The sequence below is a fragment of the Melanotaenia boesemani genome, chromosome 4 (genome assembly GCF_017639745.1).
Source record: "Melanotaenia boesemani isolate fMelBoe1 chromosome 4, fMelBoe1.pri, whole genome shotgun sequence".
Classification (NCBI taxonomy): domain Eukaryota; kingdom Metazoa; phylum Chordata; class Actinopteri; order Atheriniformes; family Melanotaeniidae; genus Melanotaenia; species Melanotaenia boesemani.
The window spans coordinates 2,975,717-2,997,296 of record NC_055685.1 but is presented as its reverse complement, the minus strand read 5'-3'; the positions used below and the strand labels follow the sequence as shown (position 1 = coordinate 2,997,296).

Sequence of the window (21,580 nt, the reverse complement as noted above, 5' to 3'; positions counted from 1 at the left end):
GGATCGCAGAGGTTACAGATGGAGACTCTAACGGTCCAGGTGGAGAGCGGAGGCTGGTGTTTAGCAAGCCGATGGTGGTGGCTGCAGGTGGAGAGCGGAGGCTGGTGTTTAGCAAGCCGATGGTGGTGGCTGCAGGTGGAGAGCGGAGGCTGGTGTTTAGCAAGCTGATGGTGGTGGCTGCAGGTGGAGAGAGTAGGCTGGTGTTCAGCAAGCCGGTGGTGGTGGCTGCGGGTGGAGAGCGGAGGCTGGTGTTTAGCAAGCCGATGGTGGTGGCTGCAGGTGGAGAGCGGAGGCTGGTGTTTAGCAAGCCGATGGTGGTGGCTGCGGGTGGAGAGCGGAGGCTGGTGTTTAGCAAGCCGATGGTGGTGGCTGCGGGTGGAGAGCGGAGGCTGGTGTTTAGCAAGCCGATGGTGGTGGCTGCGGGTGGAGAGCGGAGGCTGGTGTTTAGCAAGCCGATGGTGGTGGCTGCGGGTGGAGAGCGGAGGCTGGTGTTTAGCAAGCCGGTGGTGGTGGCTGCGGGTGGAGAGCGGAGGCTGGTGTTCAGCAAGCCGATGGTGGTGGCTGCGGGTGGAGAGCGGGGGCTGGTGTTCAGCAAGCCGATGGTGGTGGCTGCGGGTGGAGAGAGTAGGCTGGTGTTCAGCAAGCCGATGGTGGTGGCTGCAGGTGGAGAGCGGAGGCTGGTGTTCAGCAAGCCGATGGTGGTGGCTGCAGGTGGAGAGCGGAGGCTGGTGTTTAGCAAGCCGATGGTGGTGGCTGCAGGTGGAGAGAGTAGGCTGGTGTTCAGCAAGCCGATGGTGGTGGCTGCAGGTGGAGAGCGGAGGCTGGTGTTTAGTAAGCCGATGGTGGTGGCTGCAGGTGGAGAGCGGAGGCTTGTGTTTAGCAAGCCGTTGGTGGTGGCTGCAAGTGGAGAGCGGAGGCTGGTGTTTACCAAGCCGATGGTGGTGGCTGTGGGTGGAAACAGGAGGGTGGTGCTTTGCAAGCCGATGGTGGTGGCTGCAGGTGGAGGTGGCAGGTGGATGTTCTGCAGGTAGATGGTGCACACTGCAGAGGGACAGTTTATACAGAAAAGAAAAACTATTTTGAAATTTTAAATTAAATTTTGAATGAACTATTTACATGTAAAATGAAAAAACAAAACATGAAAGAACAAAAGTGAACTATATACAAAAGTTAAACATTTCATTGAAATGTAAAACTTAGTGAAGTGGTGATCTCAGGCGGGGTCCCAGAACTTCTGGTCAACCCTCTGGAAACACACTTCAAGACGGCCACTTAGACACCTACAAGAGACAGAAGACACATGAATGACATCATGATAATAAATAAATTACTCAGAAGCTTTTTTTAAATTAGGTCAACTTTTAGTTTTCTATTAAAAGCAGAAAGTGTGTCAGCCTTAAACTAAAAGTCCTGCCACCCCTTCTAGTTTCAGAAATTCTCGGTACCACAAGTTTCCCTATGTTTTGGGAATGATGGGAAATAAGAAACAATCACATATTTGAGACAAATTTTACAGAGAGCCAGTGTAGAGAGGCTAACTCAGGAGAAATGGGCTCTTTCTTGTCAGTAATCTGGCAGCAACATTTTGGATCAGCTGAAGAATTTTAAGGGCGTAGTTTGGGGATCCACTTAAGACGGTGTTACAGTAGTCCAACACAGATGGGATAAAATGTGTGGAGCAGATGTTCAGCATCACTTCAGGACAGGATGCTCCTTATGTTGGTGATATGATGGAAATGAAGCTACTCTAGAGACGTGTTTGATGTGAGCACTGAAAGACAAATCCTGGTCAAGAATGACTCCAAGCTTCCTGCCATTAACAGGAACTAACTAAACAACCATATATAAGGATTTTAGGGCCAAAAAAGTTCCCTAAAATTCTGAATAGGTGGAGTCTGTCTGGGCTAAAGGTGGTGCACAAGTCGAGGACCCAACAGGATCCACCAGGGTGTGGGGCTTACGTCATTAGCTTCAGGCGTTGCGTGGCTTTTTGACACATGCCAGCCCGTTGCAGTCATCACGCTTCCTCTTCCTGCAGCCACAAAACAGAACAAAATCAATCAGAGCAGAGCTGACCTGTTTCCATGGCAACTCACAAAAAGGCATAAACTTAATTCAATGACACAGATCAGGAGTGAGGAGAAGATCTGGAGTGAAAGCATCCAGAGAAAACTTACTGTGAGGGGTTCAGGGTGGCTGCAGCAGGACGGGCTGGCATCCTGCAGGAACACACACACACATTTTACAGCAGGAAGACAGTGTGGACATACAAACAGAAGCTCAGCTGCTGATGCTAAACATTGATCAGGATTTGTCTTTTACTTACTGGGATCCAAAAGGGACCAAGAACTGGCCATTAAGGAGCCGAAAACACGGCAGCTTCACTGAATAAAAATGGAACATTTCAAATTTTGAAGCTCATGAGGTTGTGCTGCTTCTAGAAAATAATCCTCCTCTGGATTTACATTTAATCTTGAGACAGAGGAGGTCTCAGTATGTTCTGATGTGGAGGGAGATGATGAGGCTCATGGAGGGTGTGTTGTCTGTTGGGCTGGAGGCAGGTGGTGGACTGAATGAAGAACATGTTCAGCTCATCAGCTCTGTCCAGACTTCCATCAGTCTGATCCTCTTTTAACGTGAAGCCAGTGATCTTTTTTATTCCTGACCATGCATCCCTCCTGTTGTTCTGCTGGAGGTGGTATCTACATTTTTACTGTAGTCCTCTTTGCACTTCTTAACCTTTAAGTTGTTTTTGTGTTTGTGACCTAGATAACTTCAACTTTGGGTTGTAATTACAGAACATCTGTTTAAGTGTTGACATACCTGAAAGGATCGCTAAAAATCACTGCATTTCACTTTAAGTTGTAAACTTCTCCTTCCTGGTTACTTATTCTTGGAGTAATCTATAAATTCCTTAGGCCCCTGTTGGTTTAAATTTAAATTTTGTTTGATAATTACGGATACATTTTCTGAATGGGTTGAACTATTTCCATGTGCACACCCAGATGCTAGAAATAGTAGCTAAAGCACTAGTAAGAGAAATAATTCCAAGATTTGGAGAAACCACAAAGAATTTACAGTGATAATGGAACACATTTTGTAAATCAGGTTATTCTATATATAGGACAAGCATTAGACATTCAATGTAAGATGGACATTACTTCATGACTTCTGTCCACAGCGACCATTTATCTCCTGACTGATGGAAAACTACCACTGAACCTGAATTAAATCCACACAAGTGTGTTAATATATCATTTTTATTGGGAATTTGATAGAAAATCAACATCTTACCTAGAATTGAAATCCCTTCTGGGAATCTCATGCATTCAAAAATCCTAGACAGAGCAAAATAATTCCAATGAAACCATGTTCCTAAACTTCTTTTAAACTCTAAGAAAGAAGATTTAAACATTTTTTGTATAAACAAAACTTTTCATGAAGCTGTGCTGCAAACATGTTCATGTCTACAACCCATTTACATCCATTTCATAAAGTATGGTTTTGTGAACGGAGGTAACAAGGCAGAGCTGAGAGGTGTGTGTGGTGTGTTAGCTAATGCTTTGCATTCCTGAAGCCTTCAACACTAAAGCTGCATCTAGCAAAGAAACATCCAACACTAACAAACAACAAAGAAATAAAGAAAATTGGCTACAGATGCTGAAAACATCTGTCAAGTTTGGCAATTCTGAAAAAAAGTTTATTAAATTAATTGTTTAATTAAATGTTTTCTCTTTAAATATAAACAAAAACCAGACATTTATCTACAGTTTATTTCATTTGAATGATCCTGAAAGGTGTAACTTGCTTACTGAAGAGAGCCTATGACAGCCTCTCAAGGACTTTCATGGTATGAGATGTTAGAGCAGCTGGTCTGTAGTCTGTTGATTCAGATGGTTGGGATTTTCTAAGTACTGGAACAAGGCGGTATGTTTTCCACAGCACAGGAACTCTTTTTTTGACTCAGGCTGGTGTTGAAAAACTGCTGAAGAACCCAACATGTTCTGTCATAATATAACAATGTGTGAGTATAAATGTGCAGGATGGTACTGCAGGAATGCAGGTTGTGGTGTTGATAGTCATCTTTAAAACTTTATGGATGCTTAAAGAACACAAACTAATAATGAATATTTTATTAATCCCAATTTAGAAGTTTTGTCTTTGCATTTATCCCAAATTAATAGCAGCCACATCCCTTTGTTGCCAGCCAGGTGACTTGACACCAGTGTTGTGCGTGAACAAGTTAAAATGACCACATTCATTGAAAACATTCATTTTTATGTGAATTATGAACTGAACACAACACATTTGTAAATAAAGACCTTGAACGTGAACTTGTTCAGGTTCAGTGAAGTCCTGTAACAGTCACTGTGTCCATTTGCACCTGAGCTATACCCACTTCACACTAAGTTACCCACCATGCATTGCACACTTTAGCACAACTAACCAGCAATGCTCCTCAGCAACTCCTCAGTCACATGCCTTGTGTGCTTATGATTACTTACGGGACTATTACGTACTGTCTGCAGAGGATTCCAGCAGTTAAAATCTAACATTTCTATGCAAGTTATGTCTGCCTGCACTTAAAAAGCAGGCAGACAAAAGTTAGAACGTCAGCCTCATCGGCTTCTAATTTGAGGAGACATGTAGAGTTGAAGCATCTATCCAGTTTGAGAGGATATCTGCAAGTCCTCGTCATAAAAAAAAAGCCATTAGGGAAGGGCAAGACCCCCTGCCAACAGCCCCAAACAACCCATCACACTGGTGCAGGGGTGTAGCACAAAAATCTGGGCCCTTTGTACAAACATTTCTGTGGGCCCCCAGGTGGACTTGATCAATAGTTCTCATGCACACTTTTCCTGTGGTATAAGACTAATGTCATAGTTTAACCTCTAAATGGTAAATGGCTTCTCTATCCATTTCCTGGTTCATCTGGCAGACACTCTTCTGCATTGCTCAACCTTTCACTGTCTTCCTGTTCCTCCTCTTTCCTCTCCTCACCCTCCTCACTACCTTCAGTGCAGATAGATACAAGATTATCTTAACATGCTTACAGCATAAAATACAATAGAATAAAACTTAATGTGTTCCTGAGATTATTTTGTTTGAACAAGCTACAGATGATTGATTATAAACTGACTAACATAACTGCCTCCATGAGCTCAGTGATCATCTGGACATGATGATGGACCTGCTGCTGTGTCTGAGAATGAGGACCATGTGGTTCATGATGTTAATCTTTGCTCATACTGATAATTGCAATGTTACAGTGGTACTGATAGGTTCAATATATGTGATTGTTAAGCATTAAACCTTTTGTTAGGCTACACCAACAAACACACGAGTCATGTTTTGTATTGTTCCTCCTGTCTGACTATGAACTTCTACTTTGTACCCTAAAACATGCAGGCTGGGCAGATTTCTGATTCATGTCACTCCGTTACTGAATAAAGTAATTCAGTAATAATTACAAGACAGCCCTTTTTCCAGGTTAGATATTTTTATAAGGAATTGACTCAAAAGCACCAACAGCAGGAGTTTTAATAATAATCAGACTCTGACTTATTCATCAGTCATTGTTTCATTTTATTAATTTATGGTAGATCATTTGTTATCAACATTACAGACTTCAGGGTCTGGTGCATTCACTTCTTCAGATAACACAATGTCAATAGCATCCTCACAAATGACAAATAATCCATTGATATCAAATATGTAATGACTGGTCACTGGGAAAGGACTAAATATGGACAGTAAGTGGATATGTTTTTATCACAAGGTCTGTAACATCAAACTATTTAATAACTTTGATGAATTTCTGATAGTAATACATGTGTGTTGTCCCCAAATGAATCCTAACATGTTCCCAAAGACACCTGCTGCTGATATCAGCTCAGACTGTTAGTTCAGGTGCTGCTCACCTCTTCTCTAACTAATGAATAAGAAGCAGCTGCCCCTCACTTCATTTTCTTACCCTGTGTTTTTTTCTCTCCCTTTTATGATTTCCAGACTTTACTTTCTTTGGCTGTCTGGCTGCTCGCTGTCGGCTAGTTCGGTCACGTGTCTGACAAAGCCAGATCAAACACTGCTTGTCTGGCTATACAATGTGCTTGAATACAGGTGAAAGTGAAGGGACATCCTGGGAAGCATCAGGCATTCACGGCACCAGTGTAACGCAGATGACAGAGTCCAGGGGCACGCAGCCTGAAGCAAGTAAGTCATTTGGAATGAATAATTTCAGCTCATAAGCATGTGAGAAAATGTACTGGACTATAAAGAAAAGAAAAGACATAGAAGTGCCAATAACATTTCATCCCTATGAAACAAATTTCAAGCACCATTTGAATGATTATTGCAAATTGAATTGATTGCCACTGACCTGGCTGATGCAGGTGATGTGGCCACATCTAGCATTCCAGGCACCAGTGAAACACAGAGCACTGAGACCACGGAAGCTCAGCCTGAAACAACTAAGCTCCTTGAATACTATCTATTAAAGCACAATTAAAAAGCTCAGTGACTTGTTTTCTCATCAAGCCAAGTTGACACTCTTCATTAATTGTTCTCAAACACTGCTGGTCTATTATGCTCTATCGGCTGGTCTCTATTAGATGCAGTATAGTAATGTTTAGTGTAAGCAGTCTACAATAGCTTAATCACACTGAAGTTATAATGTCCATTTTTGGGCCATGGGAACATGATAGACGTTTGTGTTTTATATGTGAAAAATGTATCTAAAATTTAAGCACTACTTGAGAAAACTAACTGCAATTCCAGCAGAACTATCAATGTCACGAAATAGAATGAAATAAGATTTCTTTTCCTCCCTTAAACACTTAATTGTGTTTTTATGTCCATATTATTGCTAAAGATTCAGAGGATTTGTGAGCCACAATCATTATGGCAAATACTGAAGAACAGAGGGAGGCCCAGCCCAGAGTGTGTCTCCCTCTAGAGAAGTGTGAGGCAGGCAGGGAACAGCCCTCTACCAGCCAGAATGAGGAAGATGAGCAACTAATTTACCCGGACCTGGCACCAGTGGCTTTCAACTGTTTACATCAGACCTGAAAATTCTGTAGCTCAGTTTCTATGCGGCTCTCTGGAACTTTGACTTTTGGATTGTTTTAAATTGTTGTTTTGTTTAAACACTTAAAAGTTCTTCAGATCAAGGCAGACCCTTTTATGATACTACAGTAAAGAAAAGCCAAGTTCTTTCGCCAAACCTAACCATGGCGAATGGCATCGAACGCCATGAAACAGGAAGTACTTGTAACTGACCCAATGTACTTCTGATCTCCACCAAACTCAGCAGAGAGGACAGTGGTCAGGCCTGGAACTGATTCAAATTGATGTATGCTGGAAATATGTCTCTGAATAAATATTTAATCTATCAGCCCCAACTACTGCTTTGACTAACATTAATGACATTTGGCATATTTATATAACATGCGAGGACATACACAAAAGCCTCTTCATGTCCAGATGTGGTCAACGCCATGGCCCCGCCCCGGCCAGATTAGCATCACAGGCATTTCTGAAAAAAGTGAACGGAATAACTGATCAAACTAAGTTCTTGCAGGTGTTTGCAGTATCATTTTGTGTTACAATTTCTATATTTTATCATGATCATTGAAAGGAGCCACTAACCTTGTTAAGATGGGGGAGAAGTGGTCCAACAGGAAGTTCAGCTCCTCTGTATCATAGTCCATCAGAAGATCTCGTTGCTCTGGCCAAGAATCATGATCAAATATCCTGAATGACCTTACTGCCTTTGCAGTTGCTGATGAGGAGGACCCTTAATCTATCAAGGGGTAGGAGAGAATGATTTAAGGAGGAGAAAGATGAAGTGTCCTAAAGATATATACATATGTATATATATATATATATATATATATATATATATATATAGTTATGTCTTTTCACTTGCCGAGTAGACTACCGAACCTCTGCTTCAAGTGCAGCACAGCGCAGTCAACAGTTGCTTTTACTGCTTGTTGCAAACGTGGCGTTCCTGCCATTGAGTGTCCATCTGTTCCTAGTCCAACAGCTTCTCAGCTTCCAACTTTAAGACAAATGCTTATTTAAAAAAACATAAAAAATAAAAAAAAATAAAAAAAATTCTCACCTGATATTTGAACAAAAGGTGAGCCTCACCATCACTCTCTTGTTGTCTTCTCTGAGCCTGAAGGTCTGCCAGTAATTTTGCCAGCCTACCACCTGGCTTGCATCTCACTGACATGGCTTCAACAGTTGCGATTAGATTCTCAATCCCATTCACAGCCTGTAAAATATTTTCCCTTGACATTTGAAATACAATAAGGAATAAAACTATACATGATTACATTCATTGATAATTTGTACTCTGTATTTATTAGGTTTATTTATAGTTATTAGATGCCTGCAGTTCTCTTATTGACTTGCTGCTGTAGTGGTAAGTCTTCCAAACCATGTTGAAGAGACTGTAGACATGATCCACCATGGGAATTTTCCTTTGCACTGATAGCATTGCCAGCTCCAATCTAAAATTAACGTGGATTCAGCTTTAATTTAAATATACAGCACAATGCTTAATACCCTGTCTTTAGCCTGAAGGTTCACCTGACCTACCTATGTGGCATACAATGAAATGGGATGATAAAAGCTCCTGCCTCAGCTTGGAGAAGGGCTATTACACCTCCTTTATGCCCAAGACTGACAGCTGCACCATCGGTTCCCATGGCAACTGTCTTCTCTAACCACCCTGTTTCTGTCCCAAACTTCTGAAAGGCCTCTTTGGTGGCATTATACACACCTTAAAATGAGATCACGTTAGGACTGTTGTGTAAAATTATTTATTAATCCTTGTAGACCAGAAACCACCATCCTGTCATCATGCCTAACAGCTTGATCAATATTATCATATGTTGAGCTCAAACAGTTTGATTTAAAACATACCTTGAGCATGTGTATGTTGCACTTCGATGTGGCCAATCAAAACATTTGTTGGTTTCCCTTGTTGCAGAATCCTTGCATATATGATTTCAAACTCCTTTGTTGAAACAGTGTCCCCATCGATCATGATAGACAGTTACGGAGCATCCTTAATCTTCTTGTACGTCGTCCATCTTAGCGTATCTGCTATGATGCCAACAAACTGTGCACATGCTGTGTCGTTATTGTAGGTTGCATTCAGTTACACACCGTTCTTCCTTAGCAGATCAATTTGCCCTTTAAATTTTGTAGCTAAAAGGCAGTTCTTCTATTGCAATGAAATAGGCCGAGTTAAACTTCAGAATCAATTGTTTCCTCAGCGCACTGGTTAGCAGCCTCCTGTTTTCTAAACGCAACTGGGAGTGAAGTTGCACTTTCATCACACAAGTCACGGCGCATTTTATGTCACAGACTGACACTGTGTTGAATCAAAGTGTCATGTTTTAGTTGTGTGGTGCTAGTTTTATCAGCAAATTTTGTGTTCCCTGCATGTTGTGGGTATCAACAGCAGAATTTGCAGTTCATTGACTTTGTGTCCTTAAAATTTCCGGGCTTTTTTCGCCACGACTGTCTCCTTGCAATCTGAGTCGGACTCATTTTCAGCATTGGGCTCGTCTGGAGCGCTAGGTTTACTGGGGAGAAAGTAAGAACTGATGAGTAAGTCCTGTTCGTCATCATTGTTTGTGGTGAAACCTAAGGATTCATGAGACAACCGCCCCAAGACCTGCACTTTTTTTTTTTTTTGACATATAAGCCAATCACAGTGGTCATTCGTCCCCGCTCACACACACATTGGCTGTCGTCTTCTTCTTTGTTGGTGTTCGTCGCTTTTATCATATTAAAGTTAGTTTGAAACGGCAAAACCAGCAGCTAATTTGTGCGTTGCTGTGAGCTACTGGGCTGAAGAGGGGAGCAGAAGTTTGCTAGCGACAAAATAGATTTAGTTTTAACTACTACAAGAAAATGACCGGCAAATGTATTGGTCGCCATGGCGCAAGTAGATGGCACTGTCTCACATGTTAGTCGCAAAATGCACCATTTGGTCGCAGTCTAGAGCTCTGCTTTGTTGATGGAGTATCTAGAAGCGATTGCCATATGGTAGTGAAATTATACTGTTTGTATCTTTGTAAAGAGTTCTGATTAAATTTATAAATTTGGGTCCAAAATAGAGATGGGATTTATGGCTCTTTGAAGGGAGCCGGATTTTGAGGACCCGTTCCTTTCAAAGAGCCATTCAAAAGACTGGCTCGTTCTCACAATATCTTACAAAATTTCACAATATATAAGAATGACAAACAATCAAAATATGTACCTATATAAAATCTATTATACAAGATTAAAAAATTATAGGAAAACATATAGATAAAAAGGATAAACCTGAGCAGTCAGTGCAAATTCTAGTAAATGTTTTGTATAGAACTCACGGTATTTGTTTCCAAACAAAACTCTCTGCCCATAGATGCTTCACATGAATGGAGCGTGTTGGACATCAGACTTCTATGATGTCACAAATGTTATTTATTTTATTTTTATTTTATGTAACTGTACTACTTCTTATTTACTTATTTATTCATTTATTTATTCATTCAGTCATTTTTAGCTGGAAGGGGGATGGGGGGATTGGGCTTGGCGTGTGTGTGTATACGTGTGTGTGTGTGTGACTGTGTGAAAGATTTCATTGAGTGTTTTTATTCTTATGTTTTTAATCATGTAAAGAACTTTGTGTTGCCTATGGCATGAAAAGCGCTTTATAAATAAAGTTTGATTTGATTTGATGAAGGCAGTGTCAAAAATTTGTATTTAGAAAGAATGACTCACAAATGAACGACTCACAGCTGTGAATCGGTTCCCATCGTTCATTTAAAAGAGTCGTTCAAAAGAATCGATTTGTTCATGAACGTCACATCTCTAGTCCAAAACCAAATAATTCTAAAGTGCGAAACATAAACTCATGTTAAATAGTATTGAAGGCTTTAAAAAATTCTAAGAACAAAATAAAGCCTTCGTCATCAATTAAATAATTATAATCTGGCAGATCAAGTACAAGATGGATATTGTTGTGAATTGAAAATCCTTTCAAAAAGCCAGACTCTGTATCTGAGGTAGTCTGAGGTATGCCAGTTTTCAGTCTGGAGGCATATTTACAAGTCAAGATTTTATAATCATTACTGAGCAGGATATTAAGTTGTCAACCAATCTAGAGTCTTTTCCCAGTTTAGGGATGAGTGTGATGATACCTTGCTTCATGGTAGTCAGAAGAGTGTAGGTATCAGATATTTCTTTTAATACAGGAAAGAGATCTTTTAGGTGTTCCCAGAAGTGTCTGTAAAAATTAATAGTCAGACCATCTGAACCTGGAGATTTATCTAAAGATAAACATCTCATGGTTCTTTCTACTTATTTCATGGTGATTTCCGCTTCACAGAGCTTTCAGAACACATCGTCCACTTTGGGAACCAGATATGGTCTGTTAGGAGCCCCTTTTTGTGTAGGGCCAAGGGCTGGTAACAAACCAGCCGGAGTCAGATCAAAATGGTATAAATTAAAATATATTCATTACAATTCCAAAATAAATGTACATTTCCTATAAACGTAAAAGAAAACAATTACTGGAAAAATAGCTATCCCAACAAATTATACCAAAACCGGTGACCAAGTTTAAAACACAACAAAAATAAAATGTCCACTATTGGCAATAAATGGAGCTATTATGAAGTACCCACAAGCTCTGGGACTTTAACACTATTCTTAGCTTTACCGCAAGTCTTAATTAAACACAAAAGGCATCTTATAAGGAGATAGTCTAAACAAAACAGTAATGAAAAACTATTACACAAAAGAACTGAGTCTTTTTCTCTAAACCACCACTACCTGAGGAAACTCTTACAAACTGAAACAGCCAACACAAACCCACACAGGGTGAAACTCAGAGAAATCCCAGTCTAGCAAACTGTGTGCCTATGGTACACAGCTGCCTCCAATGATGCCGATGATGATCCTTTATAGGGCAGATGTGCGTTAAGTCCTGCCGCCACAATGAATCCTGAACAGTAGTTGGCCAATCTTGAACAAGGAGGAAGACTGAAGGATCCCGAACAGCAGGCAGCAAATCCCGAACAAGGAGGGATGACGGAAGAGCCCAAACTGTAGGCGACCAATCACAACAGAGGAAGGAGTTCCGGAGCCAGTTCCACTTCCATTCAGTCCATATGTTGGTCTCACAACATCTCAATGATGGCTTCAGGCTGACAAGCCGGGGGCTGCATCATGGGGAGAATAAGAGGAGTACAACTCACTGAAGAATTAAAAGATTTCTTTTGTAATCTCCTCAGGATCTGTGGACTCTCTGTCATTAATAAGCAGTGGTTTTACAGCATTTCACTCTTGCCTTCTTTTTTCCAGTCTACAGAAATTTGTTGAACTATATTGTCCAGAGAAGATTGCAAAAGTATGAGCTTTTGTTTATCATTTTCATTTTGTACAAACTTGTGAGAAACAGAAGCACCTTCTTTGACAATTTCTATCTCCTTCTGTTCACCATCCCTGCTCAAACGTTTGCTCTATGTTATAGAAATCTGGCGTGCCTTAAATTTAAAAATATCCCATTTGTCTCGGTATGTGGTAAAGTGCATATGATTACTAATTTTATTAATTGCAGTAACAATTTCATGACAGTATTGTTCATCATTTAGGAGTTTAGAATTAAACTTCCAGTAACCTTTATTTTTGGGACAAGTATTACAAGTTTAATCATGCAATGATCTGTTAGTGGTGCAGCAGAAATGTTGGCTTTGGAAGTACAGTTTTGTCTCTTTTGACAACAACCAAAAGTCTAATCTAGATTTAGTCAAAGCATGAGGTCTTAACCAAGTAAAGGCTTGTTCATCAGGATTATCTTGGTGCCACAAGTCAGTTACATTTAAAGCTCTACAGAAGCAGAGGAGGATTGGATTGTAGTGGTGATTCTAAAATCTATTGAGCCATTCATCTTCCACAATATTAAAATCATCACCAACTATTAGGTTTGGGGTTGGATATCTCTGAGTTAGTTCTTTGATAGAACTGGCTAATTCAAACAGCATTAGTTTCTTTTGTGTAGCAGAGCTGTACCCATAGACATTCACCAAAACAATAAAATTTTCATCAATATGAAGGACACAAATTATCCAATGGCCAAATTCACATTTCTTTGTAATAATGCTTTTCCCTGGAAAATTGTTTAGAAGTATAGCCACACCCACTGATCTGTTGCTACCATGACTAAAGTATATTTTATGTCCCACTGATTAGACCATAATTTTTCATCAGTTTCATTGGAATGGGTTTCTTGAAGAAGAAACATTGAGCTTTTTGGTTTTTACAAAACAGAAAGGTAGATTTCCTTTTTATAGAATCTTGCAGACCCTTATAATTGATTGAAACATAAGAACAGACAGAAAGTAACAAAGACATATGAACCTAAAGAAGCTGGTGTTAGAACCAGAGCCGAAATGGGACAAAAAGTCAGACCAGGACACACTCTCTCACTCAGGCCACCCCTACTCATATGCTGCACACATATCCTCCAATCTATGTCTGGACAACCACAAATCCATGCACCCACATATGGGTAAGTAATCGTCAAAAGCCCATTATTCTATTTCAAATCAAATGTATATTTAACAGCCATGAACAGAAAACTAAAAGCCACCAGTCCCTTTCACTCCCCCACTCATCAAAACGTTCAGCACAACAGGATTCCTGATGAGCTAAACACCACTTTTATTTTTCTGTTAATTTTTTCTATGCCAGATTACTATAATAAATTTAATAGAAAATGAAAAACTTAAAAAGATAAGTCACTGTCCAACCTTATCAAGGGTTCCCAAACTTTTTCAGCTCACCTGTAGAGCCATGTTTGCTTCAGCAGAAGCCACCAAATATTTGTGTTTTGTTCATGTTTAAATGTTTAGGTTACTGTAAATCTTACACATTCATTACTCATTCTTGTAACAATTAGCCTCCTGTCCTGCTGTTGCTGTGTATCTGCTGCCAGGTCCTCTTTACTACTAGTGGAGTGTCCTCCCTCTGAAGCACCTGCATTATATCCATATTTGCAGCACACACACACACACACACACACACACACACACACACACACACACACACACACACACACACACACACACACACACACACACACACACACACACACACACACACATATTTCTTGGATTTGTGAACATAAACCTCAGACATCAAACAGCAATGATGAAAAGTTGCAATCATATCATTATAGTAAAACCAGATAAACAGTATTTAACCTGGACTGGATATGTTCTTCACGCTCACAGCTGTGCAACTACTTGTGTGTAGGACAGGGACAGATGTGAACAGTATATGTGGACAGACTGTTATAGCCAAGCAGCCAAAGTATTAAAATGTCCACCTCTCAGTTTAATAAAACACAAATAATCAACAAATTTTTTTATTTTATCCAGGTTATACCAGGAAACCCCAAATATGAGCTAGTGTATAGAAACGGTAGCATCTCCATGTGTAGTTGTGTGTTTGGGCTGATGTGGTTTAATAATAAAACAACAAACCAGTACATTTCCAACTAAATGAAGTTTAGACAGGAGGTAGTAGCCTCCCAGCTCATTATTACAGCTACATAAAGAGCTCATGGAGAATCTCAACCAGTGATCATCATGTTCAGATAAAAGTTTGCCCCCAAACAACACGGTGTCGTGTTCATTAGTTCTCGTGATGAAAATAAAACTTGAATACAAATATTTAATCAATCAAAAATTGGTGAAGGCGAAAACTGTGAACACAAATCATTTTCTTGGTGGGCGGTGCCAGTTTCTGCAGACCAATCAGCTGCACCAATGTAGTTCCGTTTTTTTTCCCTCCTCCAGTTAGGCCACTTAAGAGCCAAGGCCAACGGAAATAGTTCGGCTGCTCTTGACAGCCAGTCCGGGCCTGGTTAGAACCAAGTATTGACAAATCCCCTTAATAATTTCAGTCATAAAACTGAGGATTTAAACTGAGGATTGTGTTCACTTTCGGTTCCGGTATAGAGGGGATGGCAACTTAGCATCTGTGCTCTCGGCAAGCTTTACTAAAATTAGCCCCGAAAAGTGAATTAATTACCTATTGAAATACAAGAGGTGATGTAAGGGGCATAAATGTCATCCAAAAGGAACAAGAAAGGTAAACACCCAACTTTGAACCCAGTCAAAGATGACAACATGCAGCTAACAGAAGAAGCTAATGCTAGCTCTCCCCGGTCGGGTCGGTGTGTCTCTCCTGCCCTTAGCTATGCAGATGTCGAAATGGAGGATGAGCCAGCAAGTCTGGCAATGAAACTGAAAGAACTGAGGGTTGTCAGGAAAGAGGTGAAAGATTTTCGAAAAGATACAAAAACACAGCTACAGGAAATCAGGGGTGAGTTAGACAAAATGAACGTGTGGCTCAACGACGCGGAAACCAGGATTGCCGAACATGAGGACAAACTACAGACCACTGAGGAGATATTATCTGAGATGATAACAACGCAGGAAAAGCTTCAATTAAAACTGACATCACTCGAGGCCTACACGAGGAGGGAGACACTCAGAATATACGGGGTCCCGGAGGGAGCTAAATCAGGGTCTCCATCTATGACTATTTTGTGGAGAAGTTGATCCGGGAGAATCTCAATGCTCCCTCTTCGACACTGCTGCAGATCCAGAGGGCACATCGAGCGCTACCCGCCCTCCCTCTGGGTGGATCCCATCCGAGATCAATCTTGGTAAAATTCCTGTACTCCACTGTCGAAGAGGAAGTTCTCAGGTTGACATGGGAGAAGAAAGACTTTATGTGGAACGGCAATAAGATAAATCTTTACCATGATTATCCCCTGGAAACCATGGCGATGAGGAGGGAGTATGCAGAGGTGCGAAGGATTCTGAAAGAAAAACAAATTCGTTTTCGGTCCCTCTATCCGGCTCGCCTGAGGGTGCTTTATGAAGAAGGTGTGAAAACCTACAACACAGTGGAGGAAGAGACAGCGGATTTGGTGAACCCAGGGCTCCCGGTGGAGGTGATTAAACCATTGGCAACTCCCAGAGAGAAACTCCCAGAGATGGTTGGCATGGAGGGCGGTTGGAGGTCACCGCCCGTGGCAGATTCAAAGGGCTACAGGATATAAGGAGAAGCTGCAAGTATACAGACGCGAGGAGAATTGATAAAAGTTAAGCGTTTAATTTGGACGATTTGATGTAACATAATTATTGCGGAACAATAAGTGGCAGGAACTTTCGTTATTATGGGTGCTGTCACAGTGGAAGGCCTTCTAACTCAGGGAGTAATTAGGGGTTTTCCTTCAAGTTTTGAGGGAAGCAGTGGTAGTGAATCACTGCTTGAACTCTGGACACGAGCCTTTATGGTTCAGTTATACACAATCATTCTGGTTTACGTTTTCTTTTCTTTCCTTTTCTTTCCTTTTTCTGTTTATCCTTCTTTTTATTGTTACTGCTGCTCCAGGGGGTCTTTTTCCAGCTGCTGTTGTGGTTACACTGCAAGGTCGGACATTATATTTCAATGCAAAGTGATCCAGTGAAAATCATTTATTTTAATGTAAATGGGGTCTTGAATGTTATAAAGATGAGTAAGGTTATGACCAAATTAAGGAGAAAAAAGCCCAAATTGCCTTGCTTCAGGAGACACATTTGAGCCAAGCAGATCACTTAAGGTTAAAAGAAAAGGTTTTAAACATGTATTCTTCTCTTTGGTTAAATCCTATCTTACTTAATGACCCTGCTACAATGACTAAAATTAATTCTTAGTAATTAATGACACAGGGGAAGTATTGCCAACTATTTTATGGGATAAGCTTTAAACAGTAATGAGAGGTAAGCTGATCGCCATCTCTTCCCATTTAAAGAAAGTGAAAGGACAAAAATTCTTCAACAAGAAGATATAAATAACCCAAACCCCACCGTAAAACAGGAAATTACAAGGTTAAATTAATGACATTTACACACAGGAGGCCCAAAAAAATGTAACCTTTCTGAGGCAGAAATATTACGAGATAGGAGGGAAATCAGCAAAATATTTGGCATATAAACTTCACAAACAAGAGGAAAGTTCATTATATAAAATTAGGGACCCTGAAACTAATAATTTAGAAACTAAATTGGAAAAGATTCAGAGAGGTTTTGAAAATTTCTTTCGGGATTTATATTGACAACCCAGTGCTCCAGAGGATAACTGTATCAACACATTTCTCAGTTCTTTAGACCTACCTTCACTTTCAGACCTTCAAAATGAGGACTTAATAAAATCAATATCAGTGGAGGAAATCAACACGGCTCTTTCTAGAATGAAACCAGGAAAGGCAGTTGGACCAGATAGTTTCAATTCCCAGTGGTACTGCGGCTTGAGGTTGGATCTAGTCCCGCTATTATTGCAGACATTTAATTATATTTTACAGGAGGGAGTGGTCACCCCTTCTTAGAAGGAGTCTCAGTTATCCCGAAAGAGGGGAAAGACAGACATGAATGCGGGAACTATCGTCTGATCAGTGCCTTCAATTTGGATTACAAGCTGTTTATCTCCATTTTTGCCCATAGACTAGAGAGGTTGCTACCTGACCTTATTGACCTAGACCAGACTGGCTTTATTCGTGGAAGACAAACGACTGACAACTTTAGAAGAATACTACACATTTTAAGTCATATACAGAGACACAAAATTCCATCAGTCTTAGTTAGCCTGGATGTAGCGAAAGCCTTTGACTCTGTTAGATGGGGATTCCTGTAAAGACATTAAGGAAATTTGGCTTTCAGGATAAGTTTATTAGGGCCATCCAGGCTTTGTATGATAACCCATTAGTCCGCATTAAGATTAACGGGGATCTTTCCCAGGCTTTTATTTTGGAACGGGGATGAAGGCAGGGATGTGCAATCTCACCTCTCCTTTTTGATTTATTTACAGAAACACTGGGACAATCAGACAAAATAAAAAAAATTAAGGTATTGCAATGGCGGGAGTGGAACATAGAGCAGCCATGTTTGCTGATGATCTTTTGGTCTGCCTGGGGGAGCCAGAGGGGTCGTTCAATGAACTGATGTCTATTCTGTTGGATTTTGGGTCAATATCTCAAAAACCCAGGTGATGATACAGTACCTGAGATTTTATGTAAGAAGTTTGGGTTAGATTGGGATAATGAACATATCAAGTATTTAGGAATACACCTGGCTCTTCCAGGCAAATTATGAACCAGTATCCTTGGACATAAAAAGCTATTTATAGAACCTGGTCCATTTCCTGGGCATTAGCTCCAGAGTAAGTGCAGTAAAAACTACTATACCTATTGAGAAATTTGCCTATTGATGTGAACGAAGATCAATTTAAGGACTGGGATACATGGATTTCCAGATTTATTTGGCAAGGTTGGAAACCGAGGATCAAATATTCCACCCTGCAACTGCAATCATATATTAACCATGAATGTAAATTGACCGACCTTTCAGATGTTGAGTTAGTTTTTTACCAAATCCTGAAAAATGATAGGGATATGATCCCCTCCAAATCCTTCAAAGCTATGCAAAGCTGTTTCTGGTGCCAGAGCTGTATATAAGTATATAAAGACATATTGGGAAAGGGAATCTGGGATAGGTATTACTACAGATATGTGGAGTAATATTTGGTCTTTTCAATGGTTGACGTCCAGTTCCATGTCCTGGAGAGAACATTGGAAGAATATTATACAATACCTCAAGACCTCAAGGAAAGTTTTAACGGAGCTCCTATGGCATGCTGGAGACAGTGTGGCTCAACTGGTGCTAACCACTACCATAACTTTTCGGAATGTCCCAATTTAAAGACCTTCTGGCAGGATATACAGGCTTCCCTAAGCACAGTATTAGGGATTCAAATACCATTGAGGTTTGAAGTTCTCTACCTAGGCCGCATTACCTGTTTGAAACATAGAAATTAGGTTAAGTTTTTTCAACTAACTTTATTGGCAAGTAAAAAAGAAATTACAAAGAGGTGGTTGAGCCGGTCCAGCCAACCCTGGACGAAAGGATTGAAATTATTTTAGAGAATTTTAGGATGGAAAAATTGACCTACCAAATAAAATTTCAGAAGGGCAGATTGTTTTTTTACCAAATTAGGAACAAATGAATTTCATTTATCACCCCCACAAGAGCAGACTTTGTCTGATTGCATTGACGTTTTGATTATTGCAACTTTTTTTATTTACTTTTTCCTTTTTTTTTCCCTCAGTAGCATGGACACCCCCCACATCTAAATGTACTGTTTTATATTGCATGTTTTTTTGTTGTTGTTGTTGTTATTTACTAATTATTGGGTTTTTTATTGGTGATCAAGTGGGACATGTAGGTTTTATTCATGTAAGATACATTTACAGAACTGTAAAGAGGAGTGCATGTTCTCACTGATTACTGTTGCAGCTACATGGCTCCATACTTTAAAACAAAAACTGAATGACTGGATGTTTTTATTTTGTAATGTTATATTGCTGTAGATGTTTTTCTTGTCTTTCTTTAGCAAAGGCCATTTTTTTCTTTCCTTTTATTTAATTTTTTTAAGTATTAAAAGGTACAAATGTGATTTTTACTATTACAAATCAGCTTACATTCAGGTATAATAAGGTGAACATGGATATTTAACACTGTTCCTTTCAAATAGAATTTTGAGTTGAAGACCTTTAAAAGTGTGGATTTAACTGACGTAGGTCAAATTCACTTTCACTTTCTTTGTAAAAAAAAAAAAAAAAACATTATAAAATTAACTTAATTATTTTGGAAACAGCACCTTAAGCGTGCAACCTACGTATAGTTAGTTTCATTTTCTCCCTTTTTACTTATAATCAGGCTGATCCAAAACAAGCCTGTTACCGCTGATGTAGCCCACATGACCTCTGAAGAAGATGTTCTTGCAACCCGGGCTTGCTCCATCTCACCAAAAATTTGGATGATTAGTAGCCAGCGAGACCACTAAAGACTTAAGGCAGACGAAGCAAGCTCTAGCCTGGAAACAAAACAATTGCTGTTATCTGGCTCCCTGAACTGGCCTTGGATGGCTGGTTATCAAGTTCCTCTGGAATGTTATGCAGTCTGATGCTCTGTAAGTATATATAAATATATATATATACATATACACATTATATTGTATATAAACACACACTAAAAATATATATATATATATATATATATACACAGACAAAAATGATGGTACCCCAAGAAAAGACTATGACCAAAGGGACGTGTTAATCCAAGGTGTGCCCACTAATTTGCATCACAGGTGTCTACAATATAATCAGTCAGTGGGCCTATATATAGGGCAACAGGTAGTCACTGTGCTGTTTGGTGACATGGTGTGTCAACATGGACCAGAGGAAGCAAAGGAAAGAGTTGTCTCAGGTGATTAGAAAGAAAATGATAGACAAGCTTGTTAAAGGTAAAGGCTATAAGAATATATAGATAGATAGATAGATATGGGCGACTGTAGGCAAGACACTTAACCTCACATTCCCTCCTGATGTGCCAATCGGGACATGAATGTGTGTTAATGAGATGCGTAGTGTAAAGCGCTTTGAGGGGTCAAACTGACACTCAGTGCTAAAAAGTGCTATGTAAGTACAAGTCAATTTACAATTTATTATTTTCACTTTTTAATATTTAAAGTGCTGGGGTTCTACATGAGATCTTTCTCATGCAGGAAGATCTTCCTCATGCAGGTTGCCTTTTCAGTACATTAAACACATTTAATGTTTAATTATCAGACACTTTCTTCAGCTGTTTGTTGGACTTCTCCCAAACAGAGTTCAGATTTTACTTACTATCCACACTTGCTTTACTCAAAGACACAGCCACATTTATACATAAAAAAACTTTTATTGGACCAGAATTGATTCTGTTCACATTTATTTTACAGGTATTTGAATTAATAACATTTTAAAAAAGAGAACTCAAGTTTTCCATTTAGTAAATTATTGTTGAACATTGCACAACGCCCAGCTCTGGAAAGATTGGTCCTTTAACAAGAATTAAAAAACATCACAGAAGCAGCAGGAATCTAAAAATCCACATATGGATGGATCAGAAAGATGTCTGTACAGTTTGATTCATTTAACAGGAATTAGAGTTTCAAGTTTCTAACGTCTAGCTGCTATCAGGAGCTTCTGATGCTGCAGATTCACATGTGGAGAAAAATAGCAAAAAATAAGCCAAAAATAAACATGTCAGGACAAACAGAGAAGAAAACTTTTTTCTGATTCCAGTGTGTTGTCATGTCCTACCCCTCCGACTGAAAATTCATTCTAAATTACAGAAAGAAGAGAAGCTCCACACAGGTTCCCTCTGTGGACGTTTCACCAGGTGAGACTCATACCTGTCAGTCAGTGGCTTCATTCACGTCCTCTGAAATGTTCAGATGGAATAAAACTGGAATCTGGCTCAAAAGTGGGCAAAATGACAGGAGATCAACTGACCTTTCTCCTAAAAACAAGACACAAGTTTCCTCAAATCACTGAAGCTTAAAGCTGCAGGAGGAGGGGAGGGGTCACAGCAGGCTGAGGTCACAGGTGACAATGGAGGTCACGATTACATGATGT

At 39.9% G+C, this 21,580-nt stretch overlaps 1 long non-coding RNA gene across 1 annotated transcript; it reads left to right on the top strand.

Moving 5' to 3' along the window:
• The first annotated feature begins 796 nt into the window (after positions 1–796).
• Positions 797–8,178, top strand: LOC121637682. Its single transcript, XR_006009921.1, has 2 exons — positions 797–6,213; positions 6,393–8,178. It is a non-coding gene; the product is annotated as an uncharacterized LOC121637682 (long non-coding RNA).
• The last annotated feature ends 13,402 nt before the right edge of the window (positions 8,179–21,580 follow it).